Source organism: Carassius gibelio, chromosome A7 (genome assembly GCF_023724105.1).
Source record: "Carassius gibelio isolate Cgi1373 ecotype wild population from Czech Republic chromosome A7, carGib1.2-hapl.c, whole genome shotgun sequence".
In the NCBI taxonomy this organism is placed as follows: domain Eukaryota; kingdom Metazoa; phylum Chordata; class Actinopteri; order Cypriniformes; family Cyprinidae; genus Carassius; species Carassius gibelio.
Genome location: NC_068377.1, coordinates 11979253 through 12001068, shown reverse-complemented (window position 1 = coordinate 12001068; position 21816 = coordinate 11979253). Strand labels below are relative to the sequence as shown.

General features: G+C 36.5%; 1 protein-coding gene and 1 long non-coding RNA gene across 2 annotated transcripts in view; both read left to right on the top strand.

Annotated features, from left to right (window-relative positions):
• The window catches only part of LOC128017727 (insulin receptor substrate 2-B), a 28560-nt gene that overhangs the window by 3862 nt on the left and 2882 nt on the right, over nt 1-21816 (top strand). The gene's annotated exons all lie outside the window — the stretch shown is intronic.
• On the top strand, nt 13539-21781 carry LOC128017728 (uncharacterized). The gene is made up of 2 exons (XR_008184516.1): nt 13539-15335; nt 21666-21781. It is a non-coding gene; the product is annotated as an uncharacterized LOC128017728 (long non-coding RNA).

Below are 21816 nucleotides of genomic sequence, written 5' to 3'. Positions count from 1 at the left end.
AAATGTGTTTAATATGCTGATATAAAATATACATTTCTTGAAAATGTCAGCCTCAGTTTCCAGTATTTCCATATATATATATATATATATATATATATATATATAATTTATCTTCTAAATGATAATTCAGATTAGTTAAAAAGATTAGCTTCTTTATTAATTTACTCACTTGTCGTTCCAAACCTGTATGACTGACTGACTTCTATGTAACAAAATATAGTTATGATAAAATGTTTTTATTTTTTTTATTTTTTTTATGCAATATAATATTGTTTACACCCTGTTGACTTTAATTGTATGGGTAGTTGCAGCTTTCTTAAAAATATCTGGTTTTGTGTAGTTGGAAGAAAGACATGTCACCTTTATGTTTATAGCTCTTTATACAATAGTGGTTATCAAAGCAGCTTTAAAGTGTTAAAGAGGAAAATAGTTTGTTAATAATGCAAGAAGACCATAACAAAGAGTAATCTATTCCGGCTAAATTCAGTTAATCGGTTCAGTGATGTCATCATCCAGTTCAGCTCTCTTCCAATAATGTCTTTAACTTTTTTGTGACTGATCCCCTCCTCTTGACATCTCCTTCCTGTTGCATTCTCGAACTCCTTTGCCTTGAATGTTTTTCTTTTTTATATCCACTTTGTTTAGGAGCTGCTGTGTGTTCGGCTGAGTGTGTTGCTGCAGGGTGAGAGAGAGAATGAAGTGTTAGTGAGTCAGTGTTCTCAGTGAGCCCTAGATGACTCATTTGTTTATCATAGTTGAAGAAGAGATGAATGTGTGTGTGTGTGAGAGAGAGAGAAAAAGGTTGGTTTTAAATAAAGTGATAACTTTATAGCATCTCTCTCATCCTCTCTTTCTCTAGTACCCTTCTTTTCCTTTGGCAAACTGTTGTATGATACACAAGAAACTTTATTTTCAGGCAGCATTGCCATTAGCCCTGGATATAGACTGCAGGGTTTAGCTGTAAAATTTATTGCATGATATGTCATTTGCTTAAGGATTCGTAATACACCGCCCCATGCTTTTGGGGGTGCTGTAGGTAGGATACTATTCCAGTAGTCTTCACTAGTTTATTAATGGCAGGGTCATTTCTGGGCCATTAGGGTGTCATCACACAAATGTCAAGTCAATGTCAATGTTGACTGCTCAGGCAAACAGTTAAATGTTTTACAGGGAGTTCAACCTGCAGACAGTTTACTCGATAGTGTTTGACTCATCATTTGTTTTACATTGAATCAAGTACACTTTCAGTGTGTAAAATTATTCATTCGTTTTTCCGTTGTGTGTGATATAACTGCTCTATATAGTTTTAGTGTGATATACACTACTGTGCTAAAGTCTTAGGCCACTGGTATTTTCATGAACAGAAATTGTTTTAAGTCAGTTATTTCTATATTTTGCTGTAGTTTGTCAGTAGGAAATATTTTTGCTTTTCAAAAATACATAGATGTGGTGTTTCAGGGGCGGCGCCAGAGAATTTTGAACGCAGGTGCTGAGGGGATGCTAGATCATTGACGGAGGTCACTGGTCACTCTTTTGCGACTTTCTCAGTTTCTCACCTTTTTTTTTTCTTTGCTACATTTTATTAATCAAAATGCTGATGAACTTTTATAATTTAAAGTTATATGGAAAGTGGTGAGCCACAGGAACTACAATTACTTTCAAAAAGTGGTAGGGACGATATCAACCCTGGCAAAAAAGACATGTCCCATCCGCAAATTAGACCTAGGACTGTGAAAAGTTTTAGGCACTTGTGTAAAAATGTTTTAAAGTGAGATGTTATCTGTCAATTCACTTCTGTTACCTAAATCTAATCATCATTTTGTGTAACCACCATTTGCACTCTGGTAGTACTCTTGAAGCGTCTTTGAGATGTTGCCGCAGTTCTTCTGGATTTGGTTTAGTTTCTTCATTTAATCCCAGACAGACTGGATGATGATGATGAGATCAGATCTCTGTGTGGAGCACTGGCTGTTATCAGACTCCTTGTGCAAGCAAATTACACAGAATTATTACAATTAATGGCAAAAGCAATGTTTAGTAATGTAAACTTCTATTTCCTGCTGACACAATACAGCAAAATATAGAAAATAATTTTTTTGTTGGTGAAAATACTAATGGCCGCCCTAAGTTATAGAGAGACAGATTTTTGTTGTCTTTTCAAAAGTCAGTGAATCGTCTCAAAAGCAAAGCTCAGCTTCAAGTATGGATTTCATCATCTCTGTGTGGCCTGCACATTCACTCAGGCCAAATTCATTATTTTAATATATATAACTAATATCACTTGTTGTGGTTATTGTTTGTGTAGGCTTGATTTGCCTGCTTTGCTGTTTTTTAGTCATAGACACAAACTGTCCCTATGTCTGCAAGTGCATATGACATGGGGTGTGTGATTTTATTGATAACAATAATCAGACAATATTTTGCTGAGTGTATTGTGCTGGTACCTTAAAGGGGGGGTGAAATGCTATTTCATGCATATTGAGGTTTTTACACTGTTAAAGAGTTGGATTCCCATGCTAAACATGGACAAAGTTTTAAAAATTAAGTTGTACGTTTGAAGACAAAACTTGAAAAAAAAAAATACTCCTTCCGTTTTTTTCGAGTATGGCTCTGTGTGACGTTAGATGGAGCGGAATTTCCTTATATGGGTCCTAAGGCACTTCTGCCGGAAGAGCGCGCGCTCCCGTATAGCAGCGCACTGAGAGCACAGACATTTCACTGATCAGAGCGAGAGCGTCGCGAAATGTCACAAAAGAGGTGTGTTTTTGGTTGCCAGGGTAAGACAACCCTGCACAGATTCAGTGGATGGAGGTTATTTTTACAGAGCATCAACGGAGTTGTGCAAGTGTTTTTGTTTGTTCCTTGCATTTCGAAGATGCTTGTTTTACAAACAAGGCCCAGTTTGACGCCGGATTTGCACATCGTTTATTTCTTAAGGATAATGCAGTCCCAACGAAAAAGGGTCACGATCGTGTGTTGGAACCCCAGTCGGTGAGTAAAACTGCTTCAAATATCTCTGTGTTGGTAACTTAGCTATCGGCGCGTAAGCACATCAAGTAAACAACATGCGATGTTGTCATCAAACTGCACTTTCCACATGTACACCTTAAAAAAAAAAAAAAAAAAAACATAAAGTGGAACTTAGTCATTTTCCAAAACCGCTAAGCAAATATATACAGTTTCAGTACATACCACATAGAGACGCTCGTGTTTTTCCGGGAAAAAACGGTACAGACTATCTTTCTCGTATAAATATAATAAAACTAAAGACTTTTTGGAGTTATGAAGGATGCAGTACTACTGTATAGGTACTCAAGATTAACAGGAGATTGAGTGAAAACGAGCATTTCATCCCCCCTTTAAGGACTGCCGTGGACTATTGACTCCTAACTATTTTGATATTCTTCATATTCCATGTGGTGGTCAGTGGACCGAAATTAATTTTTCTACATTCAGTTTAAATTTATTTTTATCCTTTTATGGGCTTTATTTATTATTATTTTTTTACATTTTATTAAGTAATTTTGCATCAAATTCTTACAGGTAAAGTCAATAACAACAATAAGACATTTGGGCTGTTTCCAAACAAATAAAATCAGTATAATCAAAAGTATTCTTTGGAAACAGAATCGGCATCTGAAGTGGCATTTAGCTGTACATGAATGCATTTAACCTGCAGTTACAAATGTATAAATAATATTTTGATATTTTAAACATAAAACGTTGAATGCTGATATTTGAAGTTTATATATATATATATATATATATATATAAAACATAAAAGATACTTTAAATGTGAAATTAAAAGGTGGTCACTGCGATTGAAACGATTCATTCAGGAATGTAACACCGTCATGTTCTTTAGAGACGCAAAACAGTGCTTTGAAAGTGAAAGTGAAGTGACATTCAGCCAAGTATGGTGACCCATACTCAGAATTTGTGCTCTGCATTTAACCCATCCGAAATGCACACACACAGAGCAGTGAACACACACACACACACTGTGAGCACACACCCGAAGCAGTGGGCAGCCATTTATGCTGCGGCGCCCGGGGAGCAGTTGGGGGTTCGATGCCTTGCTCAAGGGCACCTAAGTCGTGGTATTGAAGGTGGAGAGAGAACTGTACATGCACTCCCCCCACCCACAATTCCGTCCAGCCCGAGACTAGAACCCACAACCCTTCAATTGGGAGTCCAACCCTCTAACCATTAGGCCACGACTTCCCCTTGTTGTTGGTGAAAGCAAAAACAGGAACTATGGTGTCTAAAACACGAGACATAATATTAACGTCTTGTTTATTGAACTGTTGTATAAAATCATTGTCACCTTTGTAATCATGCCCAATCTTGGAGGAAAAACATTAATTATTAAAACCATTAATTAACTATTAACTATATGAAATTATATATATTCTGACCCAGTTATCTTTGTGATCGTTCTAAATGCATAATACACTGATCCATGCAGAGAAAGAACTCCTCTAAATGTGTACGAGCACTAGTCTAACCTACTAGACTACATCACATGGTTAATGCTTGCACTCTGTAGGTGTGTTTTGGTTGGTTTTTGCAGTATACTTGATAATTTAAAATTCAAAACATCATTTGCGATATTATTGTAGACATATATATTCGTGTGTATGTGTGTAAATAAATGACCTTAAATAAGCTGACTGTTCCAAGGCTGTATTGAGTAGCTGAGTTGTTATGAACATTGATGCTTTAATGTGAAATGATCCAACAAACAGTTTACAGGACCTTTATTTGAGTGTGGTATTGAAGGTTTTTCGCATACGTTTACACATTCCCAAAGATCCCATGCAGTAAACTCCTGCAAACATTTATACAATTTGGTAGCTTGTAGGTTGGATTAACGCATCAATCCACATTGATGTACAAACCAAACCAATAATTTGAAATCTTGCTGTCAGGCTTCAATTTCTCAAACAGCGATTCTGCGGTTCTGTGTCCACTCATTATTAATGTGTCATGTAAACGTGTGTAAAATATTAATAGAGCGAACGAAACGATGCAAAAATATAATTCTTGCTGCATTTAGAGGCCAAGACTATTATAAAATCGAACGTTTGATTTCCTAAAAAGAAATAAAAGTACAAAATAGTGATTTATTTTTTTATTTTTTTGTATTTAGAAATCCTTCAGGACTTCAGTGGTCTGTAGAGCTCAGTTTGTTCTGTTGGTACCAGGTGTTGGAACCAAACATGTTGTGCAGTTTCATGTTTCAAGCTTGTGGATGTTTTGGCTCATCCACTGTTTTCTTTGATGTGGGTTAATAGTCTCAGCATTTTGCAGTGCAGGACATGTGCTACAGCAAATGCATCAGTGTTGAAAAATGTTGTTCTTAACCCTGCTGTGTTCATCCACCTGGAGAAACTATGACTCAGTCCAGCCAGCTCTCTCTCTCTCTCTCTCTCTCTCTCTGATATCAAATGTCTGCTATTTCAGTATTTTTGACCTCCTTTTCACTATTTTATAACTTAATTTTACCACAGTAGCACCATTTTATTCTTAGAAGTACTTTGGAGAACAGAAGTATGTGAACGTGTTGAGTAGGGCTGCGCAATTAATCAGAATCACAAAGAAATTCTTTGGTTGAGTGCGATTTATGAAATCTCAAAAGCTGTTGTCAGTGAAGTGCGGCTGTCTGATTAGTAGTAAATGTTTGAGTTGCTCATAACTTGCATTTGAAAAACCAACACGTATCAAACATTTTTCCAAATATGAGAAGCATTTATGACCCTTTGTTTAAAAGACAACATTTAATAACTTTATCTTTTTACTCCAAACTCACATCGTAACATCAGTCAAATGTTTGAAATAAAATAATTCTGTTTGAGATGTCGTCTTATACAGAATAAAGCACGCAATATGTTTTCATAGTATTCTATGCTAATATAGTATTATATTAGTGATAAAGGCTATGTCTGTTGAATCATAAATATACTTTATTATAAGGAAAATACCCAAGAAGGCTTGAAGAACTCCAATAAACCATATATTGTCATAGTCGTGTGTTTTATTAGTCGCGTTGAATCAATGAAAGCAATAGAGGCAAAGTCCTCAATGTTTTGTCTTTAACTGAATGTAAATTCATGTTCTATTTACACTTAATGTTGACTCATTTGACAAATAAATACATTTTACCTGCATTATTGAAAAAAACTACCAATACGGTTCTATTTTTACATTAACAATAAAACCAAATATAAAGTAAAAGTTAATGGTTTTTAAACATTTTTACATTTTTACTGCAATGTACCCTTAATTTTACCAAGGTGATTGCTAACTAAAAATGTGCAGATCATGTATTTGCCTTTTAAAGTTTGATTTTGACGTGACCAAATAGTGTTTTCTAAGTGGGTGAGTTCGTTGTGTATTTTTTTTTTAATGAGCTTTTCCATTAACACAATTCTTTAGCTATTCATTCTGATCATTTTGTGGGTGCGTACATGCAGGACTAGATTTATCACGTGAACAACATAATAGGCCAATCAAAGTGCAAAAGTCTCTTCTCATGTGACTTTTTCCTCATTCATTCTTAATCATCCCTACCGAACCCACGGCCTCCCGCTGTAGCTTTACCTGCTGGTGTTACTGCGGGACAGTATACACTCTGGGAAACATCCTGATTCTACTGTACTGTGTTAAGTACTTTAAGCTGAGGTTAAGAAGTCTTAAAGTTTAAGCTGAATCTGTTTGAAAACACTGCCTCTCGGGCTTTTAATCAATACCACTTCCCATTTCAACTTGTGATAACTTGTGGTTTGTTACAAAGCTAGTTGTTACTGGTGGTTTGTTATGAATGTCCATATCACCTGAGCATTATTTCTAAAATGGGCATCAAGAGAAATCACGCCTGTATACTGTGACCACTCTTTACTGGGCATACAGCAAAAAGAAGTGTCAAGTCAGGGATATGCGCTTTTTGGCCCATTAGAAACACTTTGCACATTAAGGTTAACTGAGATGTCATACATTTTATTCTGACATTGTGTGCAGGTCAACGGTGTGTGGGACTGGGATGTTATTAAGGCAATGTTTTGGCTATGCTGGTACTGGGTCCTGTTGGAGTTTGGGGTATGCACCCTCTCTGGTGTTGGAATGTAAATTAGCGAGTGCATTGCTACACAGGAATGTGTTTAATCACAACACAGTGCTTTTCAGAGCTCACTCTGGGACTATCACACATCACGAGGTAAACAGCCAAGGTAGCTTAGAACAGAAGAGTTTGTTCTGTACTGAAGAGTCCCAGATTGAGCAGAGAAATGTTCGAAACGGTTATTTTGGTCTCTGTTGCATATCTAATGCTAAGACTAGGCTGTGTTTTATTGCGAACCCTCTTTCAGTAAACACCTTTTACAGAAATGTTCTGTGAATGGTTCCACGTTACAATGAGGCTAGTAGATGTTAATACCATGGAACGTTGCAATTCTATTAAATCCTGTTTTTTAATTAATACTCCAGAGCACTTCTAAAAACACAGTTCGTAGTGTTTGTGAAACTGACTTCTATTGCTGCTGGCTGCCACTACAGTAACATCTGCCCCATCTCTAAAGTGTGTTTGTGGCTGAGACGATAGAGAAGTAGTTAGTTACAACACTAAAGCCCCGTTCACACCAAGAACGATAACTAGAAACACAACGAAATTAGCATCCACACCAGCGAACGATATCGTCTGTTTATTCTGAGTGCACGTGCGTCTGCCGCTTTAAATCCTCGAGCTCGTTATAGCAGGGTGGATTCTGATTGGATGTCAATGTTTGTATCGTTCATCAGCTGGAAAAAAATTGTAGTGTGGACTCTGCTATTCTTTAATATTGAGAACGATTTTTAGAACTATATCTTTATCGTTATCTTTCTAGTTATCGTGCTTGGTGTGAACGGGCCTTAAATTTAGCAGTTATATTTTAGTGTTTACCTGGAAACCCTTTTATGTAGAGAATTATAGTCTGCTGATCATGTGATCTTCATGATCTTCATTTGATTAAAAAGTTCTATATATTTATTTGTGTACAGATTTTTTTTTCTTTCATGTGTTTTTAAGTGTAGCTTTACGTAGGAGACCTCGGTGTTTCAGATGAGCTGTGGTGGGCTAAAGTTCTGCTCATGAGGCATCATGCTCTTCTGTACATCACATATGCCTATATTTACAGTGTTATTTAGAGAGCGCACCTTATTTATGACCATGGCATGTGCTGAACAGTATTGCTCTTATTGCAGGAAATGAGGGCCGCAGGTAACGGGATCCTTTTCCTGTGTTAAATTCTGTTTACACACGCACACACTCATTTCTCTTTCATTACTTTACAAAGCACATAAAAGAGTGAGAACAATACAGATAACACAGACTATATAAAATTGACTTTAGTGCCAAATTTACTACTCTCTCTCTTTGACTCTCTGTAGCTTCTAGGGCCTAAATGTGTAAAAAACAATCTCAGAATGTGATTTTCCCAGCATACTTCTATATTTCCTTATATTTTTTTTTAGAAAGTATGCAAATATAGCTGCAAATTTTTTTTTTTTAAATCCTTTATAATTAGGCTTGTTTTGGGTTCACTGACCTTAATCGGATACAGTTTTTAGGGGACTATTACATAAGATGCTAATTTATACGCTAAATAATTTCGTCATTTTGAGGTGATGTATTGCTGTGGGCCATTAGTGTTTGTCAGTGATTGTAGATGAGTCTGTATCAGCTTTTAGAGTTCAACCTCCACTAGTTTACTGGTATACTGAGTTACTGATCTACGCTGAGACGGACTGAAACTTTGACCCTATAAGCAAACAAGTTTCCCCTCCCTAGAGAGACCTTCACCCCATGTTTGTGTGCACACTGATTAGTAGATCCATGACAATTTCTTTTAACTACACACACGTAGACCTGCATAAACACACCTTAGCCTTGCATATTGACCTTTTAAACAATTTTTTTTAAGGAGGCATAAGGAAGCAGTGGATTGCAGCACATGAGTGCGTGATGGCGTTTAGCACGTGTTGAGGTGTTCTGTCGAGTACTACGCAAGCGATCACATGAGCTTTTTAAAAACCTATGGACCCAAATTAGGGTTGAGAGATGACAGGAATGTTTTGGTCCAGAACATGAAGTGCTGAGCTTGAGAGTCTTATGGACATATGTGCACACACACAGTCACAGTTATTGTGTAGTAATATCCTGTGTGTTCTGTTCACATCAAAGCTGAATCAGAGCCTGACTAGCAACCACATCAACCGCCCCCCCCCCCCCCCCCCCCCGTCTCTCTTTCTCTCTCTCTAAATGAATACATACATACATACATCTGTCAGTCTCTCTCATTCGGGTCACATAGATTCATCTTTAGCCTGTGTATGGCTTCATCCAGTGTCAGTGTATCATAATACAAGTTGAACTTGAAACTTATTTGGTGACTTAATAGGGCATGTATAAATAAATAGCATGATTTATTTGATAATGATTGGAAGGAAGACTTTTCTTTGTGTAGGTGACACCAGTTTTAATCTTTTTATATATATATATATTTAGGGATGTCAACGATTAATCGATGATCGATTAATTGTCGATAAGAGATGCAATCGATTAAGGCTATCGATGGTCGGTTAACCGATTCAATGTTGGGCTGCGTGCGGCTCATGCGCACTCAACACGTGCGAGCGGCTGTGAGTGACGGTGACGATATATAAAAGCATCATCATTCATTCACAATGTACAAATTAAGCTTTTAATGTGATTTAAACTTTAAAGTACATTAAAATAGAAACAACATAAAAGTTCTTCAACATTAAATGCAATAGAAATGTAGTTACTAATCATTTCATCAGATGACTGTTTTATATTGTGCGCTTTGCAGGGCTGCGGGACACAGTGACAGGACAGGTAGTCTATTCATTCCTACAACTTGTTAATTCATTCCTACGAACTATTAATGTGGCAATTGTCCATGTTTCATTAATTTTGTTCCCTAAATAACCCATGATTTAAGTGAAATAAGGGAACAAATTAATAAATCGAACGAATTCTTAATTCATGAAATCTTTAATTTCCCTTTCCATGTTTACCACAGTAAGAGATGCGAAAACAGTTATTAAAAGCGAAAGATAATAAAATAAACCTGGGAAATTAGAGGGTTAGACTATGAAGATTTAGGAAAAGAAACAATGCCTAAATATACTGAATTTGTGCAAATTCGTGACCAACCGGCAAACCAGAACAAAGCCGCGTAAATGAAGACTATGGGGTCCAAAAGCATGGTCGCGATCTAACATTTTCCAGTTAACCTATTATTCCTCTAATAAACAAAGCTTTTATACCACACTTGTCATAATCAGATCTTATCATTTCTAAATAAATAATTGCTGGATTCAAAACAGCGATTAATAGGCGCTGTGACCGACACATTCCTGGAGCATTCACTGCTGTCACTAAACGGTGACGCCGAGCATCGTTCACAAGTTTCTGCATGGATCTGACTAGGGTACAGGTTCTAAGCCCTAGCTGGGACAAAATGGGATGCTTTAAGGAAAATGTATAGCCTACTAAGTAATAGGCCCAACATAAAAATAACAATTTGTTTTCATGTTTTTGTTTTTTTTTATTTATTTTTTTTTTAAATAGGCTATGCGAAATATATCCGACTTAAATAATTAAGATTAACGGATTTAAAACAGAAGTGTGGGCGCTCCATAAGTTCACAAAAAAAAAAAAAAAAAAAAAAAAAAGGATGACAACGCATTTGTTTGTTTGCTTTATTTTACAAGAGCACAAATCTTCTGTTTGTATTGTGAGTGTGCACAAATGAAAGTAAACACTTTTGCGGAAAATATAGGCCTATATATTTTTTTTAATGTCTCAGCTGTTTCGATCGCGCCAGAGCCTGCTGCACACGTATATTCCAGCGATTCAAACTTACATCGCAGTCTGTTCATTATCAAAATAAAATAGTCAACTAAACATTAAAAGGTTACACTGGTCAGTTTAAATAGACCGTAGTATACCGGTCCACTCTGCTGTTATGCCAAGGACGTTTTTGCAGAGGATCATCTTTTCCGTCTATATGCGAATGCGTGTTAAGTACAAGCCTAGTTTACATTATAAATAATAGTTTAATATTCAAATACATTGCGAATATGGAAACATTTCGATTGGTGCCGAATGAGACATGAGCAATAACCTCCAAATAAATCTAGCCAAAGCCGCGCTCGCTCATCCTCGTCTGCACGCATGCACTGTCACGATCTAATGCGCTGTATGCTGGATTTTTAAAAATCTGCATTTTCTAGGACAGAATCCAGCAGGATCAAATTAATGTGAGCAACTGTGTTTTGGTGCAGCAGCGCCGATGTAGTTCACTTAATGTGCAGCGCAGTCACACGCGCTCCACATTTCGGATAATTTTATTTTAAATACAATAATGTCAGTTGAAAACATTGCAATTGTGCTTTAAAATACAACAAGGAGCACCACAAAACCATTTAAAGAGGAGCGTTCAGCGTTCTCCGTGCGGGATTGGAAACTGTCAACAAAGTAAAATGCCCTCAAAAGTATGGCGCGCTCTCTTCATTTTATCAAATGATCATAATCGCATCTATTCATTTTATAATCCTGCTACTAGCATTTTATTCAGACTAAAACCTCTTTAATTCAAGTGAGAAAGCGTTTTGTGTGTGTGTGTGTGTGTGTGTGTGTGTGTGTGTGTGTGTGGCTTTTGCACATCCTGTCATACCGCTGACTGGGTGCCTGCAATAGACGCATTTTGCAGTATTATGGGTAACGATTAATCGATTAATTGATCGTTAATTTAAACGACGATCGATCATGGAAATAATCGAAATTTGACATCCCTAATATATATATATATATATATATATATATATATATATACAGTATTGTTCAAAATAATAGCAGTACAATTTGACTAACCAGAATAATCAAGGTTTTTAGTATATTTTTTATTGCTACGTGGCAAACAAGTTACCAGTAGGTTCAGTAGATTGTCAGAAAACAAACAAGACCCAGCATTCATGATATGCACGCTCTTAAGGCTGTGCAATTGGGCAATTAGTTGAAAGGGGTGTGTTCAAAAAAATAGCAGTGTCTACCTTTGACTGTACAAACTCAAAACTATTTTGTACAAACATTTTTTTTTTCTGGGATTTAGCAATCCTGTGAATCACTAAACTAATATTTAGTTGTATGACCACAGTTTTTTAAAACTGCTTGACATCTGTGTGGCATGGAGTCAACCAACTTGTGGCACCTCTCAGCTGTTATTCCACTCCATGATTCTTTAACAACATTCCACAATTCATTCACATTTCTTGGTTTTGCTTCAGAAACAGCATCTTTGATATCACCCCACAAGTTCTCAATCGGATTAAGGTCTGGAGATTGGGCTGGCCACTCCATAACATTAATTTTGTTGGTTTGGAACCAAGACTTTGCCCGTTTACTAGTGTGTTTTGGGTCATTGTCTTGTTGAAACAACCATTTCAAGGGCATGTCCTCTTCAGCATAGGGCAACATGACCTCTTCAAGTATTTTAACATATGCAAACTGATCCATGATCCCTGGTATGCGATAAATAGGCCCAACACCATAGTAGGAGAAACATGCCCATATCATGATGCTTGCACCTCCATGCTTCACTGTCTTCACTGTGTACTGTGGCTTGAATTCAGAGTTTGGGGGTCGTCTCACAAACTGCCTGTGGCCCTTGGACCCAAAAAGAACAATTTTACTCTCATCAGTCCACAAAATGTTCCTCCATTTCTCTTTAGGCCAGTTGATGTGTTCTTTGGCAAATTGTAACCTCTTCTGCACATGCCTTTTTTTTAACAGAGGGACTTTGCGGGGGATTCTTGAAAATAGATTAGCTTCACACAGACGTCTTCTAACTGTCACAGTACTTACAGGTAACTCCAGACTGTCTTTGATCATCCTGGAGGTGATCATTGGCTGAGCCTTTGCCATTCTGGTTATTCTTCTATCCATTTTGATGGTTGTCTTCCATTTTCTTCCACGTCTCTCTGGTTTTGCTCTCCATTTTAAGGCATTGGAGATCATTTTAGCTGAACAGCCTATCATTTTTTGCACCTCTTTATAGGTTTTCCCCTCTCTAATCAACTTTTTAATCAAAGTACGCTGTTCTTCTGAACAATGTCTTGAACGACCCATTTTCCTCAGCTTTCAAATGCATGTTCAACAAGTGTTGGCTTCATCCTTAAATAGGGGCCACCTGATTCACACCTGTTTCTTCACAAAATTGATGACCTCAGTGATTGAATGCCACACTGCTATTTTTTTGAACACACCCCTTTCAACTAATTCAACTAATTGCCCAATTGCACAGCCTTAAGAGCGTGCATATCATGAATGCTGGGTCTCATTTGTTTTCTGAGAATCTACTGAACCTACTGGTAACTTGTTTGCCACATAGCAATAAAAAAATATACGAAAAACCTTGATTATTCTGGTTAGTCACATTGTACTGCTATTATTTTGAACAATACTGTATATATATATATATATATATATATATATAATTTAATATATTATCCATCAAATAATCCTAAAAAAAAGTTTCATGATTTCCACAAAAAAACATTAAAATTGCAAATCTTCCACAGGTAGAACATATGCTGGTGGGCTTTCTTACACACAGCATCCACATGAGCCTCAAAGGTCAACTTTTTGTCCATTACTTACAGAACCAAGGTATTTAAAATGTACAACCTCAACAACATGATCATTAATGACCACTACAGAGACCACTGTAGGATTCCTCCTAAAATCTATAATCATCTCTTTAGTGTTAAGTACAGTAATGTCCAGAAAGGACAATTTACACCAATCAATCAAATCTGTCAGTACAGGACCATGATCAAGATCTTCACTACTTAAAAGGGAAACCATCACTGAATCACCTCTCTAGTTGCGTTTGACACTCATTAGTATAAAGCACAAATAAAAGAGGTGAAAGAACGCAGATGTTTACTTGAGCAGAAAATCAGCATATTAGAATGAGTTCGTAAAGGATCATGTGACACCGAAGACTAGAGAAATGAATGCTGAAAATTCAGCTTAGCCATAACAGGAATGAATTCCATTTAAAATAAAATAGAAATATTTCAAATTAATTTCACAATGTTCCTGTTTTACCATATTTTGGATCAAGTAAATGAAGCATAATTGACAAAAAATATGTAAAATTTTTTACAGACCCCAAAACTTTTGAACGATATTGTACATCCATAAAGTAACAACATAGTTAGCACATTACACAAAGATATAAACCATCCTTGCATCTCACGGTTAATTCATCTGCTTGTCTCATATTTTATGACTGTGTTTCCTGGCAAAGGTGGCTTAGACGAGCTTAAGTCCCACCTATTGTCCTCTTGTATCATGAATTATATGATCAGTTGTCATGATGAAACAGCTCACACTGCAACAGGTTTGCTGCTTTCGTTCAGAGAACTTTCCACAGAAGGTGATATAGTGTGTGTGTGTATTTGGTACATTCAGGATTTCCATGATTGGTGTTTGTGGGTCACTGTTATCAAGGTGAAGTTCTCCAGTGTCTTAATCACATGAATCATCTCTCTCTGCCAATGCAGTCTTATTGGACTGTTGATGTTTACCGTTTCTTAAGTTCATCTACTAGTCAAAAAAAAGAGACTCCCACGGGGTCAGGGGCAATCCTGTTATCTCATAGACTGGCAGAACAGCTCCAAAAATCGACTAAAGGGAGCAGGGGTTCAGTTGTTGTTCCTCCTATGGTGCCAATCGGGTGGCATTGCACTATGACATACTTATAATGTGTGAGCAGTGTTCTGGAGTTATGTCCCCAACAGGGATGCAGATGTCATTCACTTTTTCAGACTATTTGAGGAGATGTCTGACTCGGATCTCTTTGATTCCAGGAAGGTTGTTAATATGTAACACTTGACAAACCCAAACCAGACATGCTCAGACTAGAAATCTTCACCTTGATCTTGTGTGTAGGTGGGAAAGTTAGTAATGGTGTGGTTGTCGCTGTGGGGTAACGATGACACCAAGGCTGGGAGGAACTCTGGGACCTTTGGTTCCCCTATCGGACCTGCCCTTCAGTTGAACAATGAACTAGCAGCATTCCTGCCGCTCCAGACGCCGCTGTGCGGACAGCTCTGAAAGTGGTGGCATTGTTAGGTCAGACAAAGCCCTTTATCAAAGGCACTGCTTCTGTGCACCAGGGTCAAAGCAGGCCACCGTACAACCCCACTGCCTGCCAGAGCTGAAAGTGGATTGAGAAGGTAACGGCAGGTGAAGGGCATGTCAGGTTATCCTTAGACGGGACAGGTAGCATGGTAAGATTTGGTTGAGGATGAAAATAAAAGATGCAAATGAATTCAATCTTCATGACCAAAAGCTCTAATAGTTTTCTGTGGATGATAGCGTTTTCTTTACCACCACTCCTTCAGATTTTTGAAAGAATTTTGGCTCCTGCTTCCAGTCTTTCTAAAGATCAATATAAGTAAATATTCTCCATGCAAAGCACACAATAACTATTCATTTTTGTTGGTAATATTAGTTTTTGTTTTTGAAAGTCTCCTTTATTCACCAAGGCTGATCAAAAATACAATACAAAACAGTGATATTTTAAATAACTGTGTTTTATGTTAATATATTCTAAAATTTTATTTATTCCTGCGATGGCAAAGCTGAGTTGGGGTCCTACAACAAACCACAATTACTTGCAGAAATTGTTTTATTGTAAAACTGTATATCTCTTGCACTTTTATGGTAAATAGTTTTGTTGTATACCTTTCAACCTTTCTTATGTGTAATCACAGTAAGTCATTTTTTAAAATTTTACCTTTTTTTTTTTCAGAGCTGATCCAATACCAGCTCAGTTTTTTTTTTAACCAGTGTAAAATTGTGAAATGTAAAAAAACTCTGTGTTGACCTGATCATCAAAAAAAAAAAAAAAAAACCTTTTAGTGGGAAACAAATAGAAGTGTAGGACAAAATCTGGTAAAATGTTGCACATTGCTCTTTGTATTGCTATATAATACAAAAATATAAAGCATGTAAATAAATAGATTGGGGATGTTTTTAAATGACTGCCGTGTTCACAAGCATTTTCCAAGCTAATCAAGTGTATGTTTTTATCATGCACAATATTACCGATTAACATGGCGTATAAAAGCAGCTAGTTTTTGTTTGTTTGTTTGTTTTTTTTTAATCCAACAATATACTATAGGCGTACTATTAACAGAACTCTGGTGAATTTTGCCTTTTTTTTTTTTTTGACTTTTGTTGTGATCTCATATTTGGCACACTGCCTTTGTCTTGTCCTCACTCAATTTAGCGTGCTCACACACATCTGAAGTCTTCGGCATTTTTGTCTTCTCTTCCAGATGAACTGAATCATGGGCAGTTCATGTTCAAGCACGAATGAGAACCTTTTCTTGAGGGATGTCCGGTGTTAAAAGAACAAAACAAAAAAAGAATATTTGAATCTCAAAATTGAAAATCAAAAACCAACCCACCAAAAGATTATTCTAGTCCAGCCCTAATTTATATATAAATATATACTAAAATAATAAATAAATAAATATACAATAGTTTGAGCCTTTTTTTTTTTACTGAAAAGAAAGAGTTACTGTGCATGTGAAGAATAATTTATAGTGTGGTCTAACCCAGTGTTGTGATCTAACGGACACCCGATAGCAAGTAACATGATAGAAACAGCAAGATATAAAGTCATTTTATGCAAAACTTTATCTACAGATCGTAACTAAACTCAACACACAGTTTGAATGCTGAATGGAGGATGACTGACAGCCGCAGTGGAGAGAAGAGTTTACACAAACTTGAATTTAATGACTTAATTATTCATCTGTACTAGTGTTAATTTCATTAACAAAAAATGTATAATGAAAAATGTTCGTTGACTAGCTTTTTTCCCATGACTAAGATGAGACCATGATAAGACAACAAGGTCAATAAACGATAACTATAACTGTATCATAATGCAGTATAATCAGGGGTGCACATAATTTTTTTCAGCCTGATTCTCATAAGAGAACCTGGAGATTTGGTTTGGTCCTCACACTGCATATAGCATGACCCATTAAATGTAACTATAAAAAAATGAATTAATAATAGGTATAATATTATTGCACTTTATTGCACTAGTAAATAAACTAAATAATAGTGTGTGATAGTGTTATTAAAAATAAAAAGGCAGTCCTAGTATTAAATAAAAATACATGTATTTTATAGTAAACTTAAAAATAAAATGCTAATATTTACTACCAATTTCTTTGTTTGCCTCTTTAAGAATAATCGCTTTATGTAATCCCCAATTTTAAGTCGCTTTGGATAGAATAGCCTAAAAATAAATAAATTAAAGCATTTTCAACACATTCAAACTTAAAAAGCATGCTTTTATTTTGTCGGGTTTCTGGCAAGTATACACGTTTCCGGATTTAGCGCTGCTGCTGATTAGAGCGTCAGTGGATGAATGTCATAGTTTTGCATTGTGCTTTGAAAACAGCATGGCATAGCCTAGATTTATGCTTTCAGGTTGAAAATAAAATGTATATAGTACAGTTTGTGATCTAAAATGGTAACCATGTATTAACAGCTGTCAACCATGTTGCTAGGCAAATGCGCTGTCAGAACATATTTATATAACGCATTTTTATTTTGGTCACGCATGCGAACCTGTGGACCACTTATGTGCAACCCTGAGTATAATCAATGTTAAAAGCAGTACTTTAATGTATGAAAAAAAAATCTATACCAAATTACCAGCTTAAAATATTCTCATCATAATAGCACTTTTAGTAACGATGCCAATAAGAGAGCTCTCTAAATCTATTTTACTAGTTACAATTACAACTAGAGAGCTCTGCAACTGCATTCTTACTAGTAAGAATGGAATTAGAGTTTCCTAATTCAGTTCTTACTAGTAACAATTATGATTCGAGAGCTCTCTAATTCAGGTCAAATTTAGCAAGGATTTAATTATAGAGTTCCCTAATTTAATTAGCTCTCAACTACATTCTTACTAGTAATAATTCAGTTAGCTCTACAATTAAATTCTTAGTAAGAATTACAATTAGAGAGCTCTTTAATACAATTTGTACTAGTCACAATTGAATTAGAGAGCTCTATAATTACGTTCTAACTTGTAGGAATTACAATTAGAGCGCTTTTTTAATGCAATTCTTACTAGTAACAATTGAATTAGAGAGCTCTCTAACTGTAATACCTTCTAGTAAAAATTCCATTTGTAGAACTCTGTAATTAAAAATGAATGAAAGTCAATGGAGACATTTGACTAGTAAAAATGAGTATGTAGAGCTCACTAATTATAATTGGTTCCGGTCAGATTTAAATTAGAGAACTCTAATTGTATTTTTTACGAATAATAATTGTAATTAAAATATGACTAGTAAATTAAATGTATTAATTTAATTAATTAAAAATGCGACTTACACTGGGAATACTTTAAGCTAAAACAGCTTTCATATTTGCGTTTGCCAGATTTCAAGAGTTTATTTATGCTTCCTCTTTAAGACAAGCCACTCAGATTTGAAGCCAGCACCTGACAGACAGTAAAATTACTAATTGTCATTCACGTTCTAATGTGACACCATATACATGCAATACATACAATAACACAGCAAAGTCTTATTCAGACGTACTGTGAGACATCAGATCCACAGCTCCGGTGGGAGATACAGATGTGATATAAATGAATTCAAACAAAAAGAAACCATGTTTACCTCACAAAAATCCCATGACCGAGTCTTCCTCAGATATGCGTTGTTCTCAGGTATTTCTAAACAAGACGCTATTTTCCTGTGCACTCCAGAATGAAAGCTGGTTCCTGAGAAATAGAATGTGTTCAGCATAAGTGTCATTCAGCCAGTCTGTGTTCTGTTATGAGATCTCAACTATTTTGTTAGTGATTGTTGTTGCTGGATAAATGCACTTACTCAACTGCTTTGGAATTTTTGGAGTTACTGTTAGGAATTTTACTGTTACTTTTTTTTTTTTTTTTTTTTGCAGAATGTAGACAGAGTGCATATCGATGTCTTTAATTTATATATTAAATGTCCTATAAATAAATCAGTACACTACATGAGGTCAAATAAACCACTTGTACGAGTAATGTAAAAATAAATTTCACAATTGACAACAGTCTTTTTGCATTTTTTTTTTCAGTTTTATCAGCATGACGAAAATGTGACAATGTTTTCATTAACTAAAATAAAATGCTCAAAACATTTAGTCGACTAAAACTTGACATGACATAAAACAGGACAAGGTTGTTTAAATATGATAATAACTAATAGTAACTAATACATATGACACCAGTACTAAGACTAATTTAAATGACTAAATTAAAAATGAACACTAATCTGTGCCTCACATTAAACTATGGAACAGCTTCAGAAAACTTGGAATGTAATGCACGAAAACTTACTGGTGCTTTATAATGTTTTGTGCCTTTTGTGGGGCTCAACAATAACACAAAATAGTATATGCACAATATTGTATTTGGATAGTCTTGTCTGGCTGATACCCTGCTAAAGGCAGTATCAGAGCCGATACCATTACTGAGTGACAGCTCGGCACATCCCTAATTAGTAATGATGAGCTGCTCCACCTGTGGATGTGACATTTGGTATCATGTAGAGAAAAAGAGGATAAGTTAGAAAGATATAGCAGTAAAATATGGAAAGGGGACAATACAGAATTATTTGGGACTGCTATTTTAGATGCCTATTTAAATCGGTCCAAATCAGTCTTAAGTGCAGACTTTTTAAAAGTCTGTTAAGCACTCTGTGTTTCTTCCAGAATATGCAACATTTGCTATAGCCTTATGTGAACTTATTTAGCATTTCTGGCACTTGCTTGATGAAAAAATTTAAGATTCGGGTCCTTGCTCAAGGGCACCTAAGTGGGCACCTAAGTTGTGGTATTGCCGGCCCGAGACTCGAACCCACAAGCCAAGGGTTAGGAGTCAAACTCTCTAACCACTAGGCCACGACTTCACCCAAATCATCTCTCGTTCTACAGGACCAATGACGTCTGTACCAGCTGGTGCCACCCGTCAAAAGTTCATCTACCAAGTGTGAAAGAAGAGACTCGCAGGGTCATGGGCAATCCCACTATCGTGGGCTGGCAGAACAGCTCCTAAAATAGGCCGGGAATGAAAGCGAGGCAGCAGTTGTTTGGTCATTGTCCCACTTATAGCGGCGGCCTACTGTGGCATGGCACTATGACATGCTTGTGATGTGTGAGTGGTGTGTATCGTGACGCACATGGAGTTTGGTGTCCATGCTGTGACGCAGATGGTCTTGTGCTGCCATGCACTTTTTAGGGCAGAGGATGGCTGGATCGGATCTCTCTGATTCCATGAAGATGGTTAATATATAAAACACATCACTGACCCAAACTGGATATGCTCAGACTAAAAATGGTCACTTTTGTTTGCTTGTATGTGCACAGGAGTAAGACTAACTAAATGTCGGCTTTCTGTGTTCAGTTGGAGAGATTATTTATTTATTTATTTTCTTTGAGTACCACTTTTCTCACTCCCTTATAGAATTTATCTGGTTGTCTGACATAGTGTTAGTCTTGAGTTAAGTACCAGTAAGGATGTTTTGAAAACCACAATCCGATCATTGTGTAAGGACAACATTTAATGATAATAAAAATAATAATAATAATAAAATAATACATATAGACTTTCATTAAAGAATCCTGAAAAAAAAGAGCACCAAATCAGCAAATTAGAATGATTTCTGAATGATCACGTGACTTTGAATCACTGAATACTGGAGTAATGACTGCTGAAAATCACAGGAATAATATTATTTAAAAAAAACATTTTGATCAAATAAATGCAGCTTTGATGGATCTAAGAGACTTTTTCAAAACATTTAACATCTTACCACCCCAAACTTTTAAATAGTATATAGATCAGCAAATATTAAAATACACTGATATTAAAATTTGTTTAGCATTCTTTCGTGGTCAGGCCAGTACAAATGTTGGCAAGGCAAGTAAAATCCAGAACTGGCCAGCAGACAGAACTTTTGGGTGTGCCCTGGGCTGGATCAGATTTTAGATTCTATGAAGGTGGTCAATATGTAACCTCTGGCCAATCTAAACTGGACATTGTCAGACTTCTGGAACTGGTTACCTTGATCTTGGGTTGCTTTATATGTGAGCAAGAGGAGAGATGGCAACTTCTTTTCTGCATTGAGCCAAAAAAAAAAAATGAAGGCGACACCTGTGCTGACTCAAGAACATGGGGTTGTTAATGGCATCTCTCTGGGCAAACTGAGGGTGTGTTTGTCACTGTGGGGTAATGATGACACCAAGGCTGGGAGGAACTCTGGGACCTTTGGTTCCCCTATCGGACCTGCCCTTCAGTTGAACAATGAACTAGCAGCATTCCTGCCGCTCCAGACGCCGCTGTGCGGACAGCTCTGAAAGTGGTGGCATTGTTAGGTCAGACAAAGCCTTTTATCAAAGGCACTGCTTCTGTGCACCAGGGTCAAAGCAGGCCACCGTACAACCCCACTGCCTGCCAGAGCTGAAAGTGGATTGAGAAGGTAACGGCAGGTGAAGAGCACGTCAGGTTATCCTTAGACAGGACAGGTAGCATGGTAAGATTTGGTTGAGGATGTATGTAAAGATTGTCATGATGGTCCTGCTGAATTCCTTTAATACAGAATTTTGTTTAAAAAAATAAAATGCAGTGTCATAATTTACTCACAAACAAACAAACC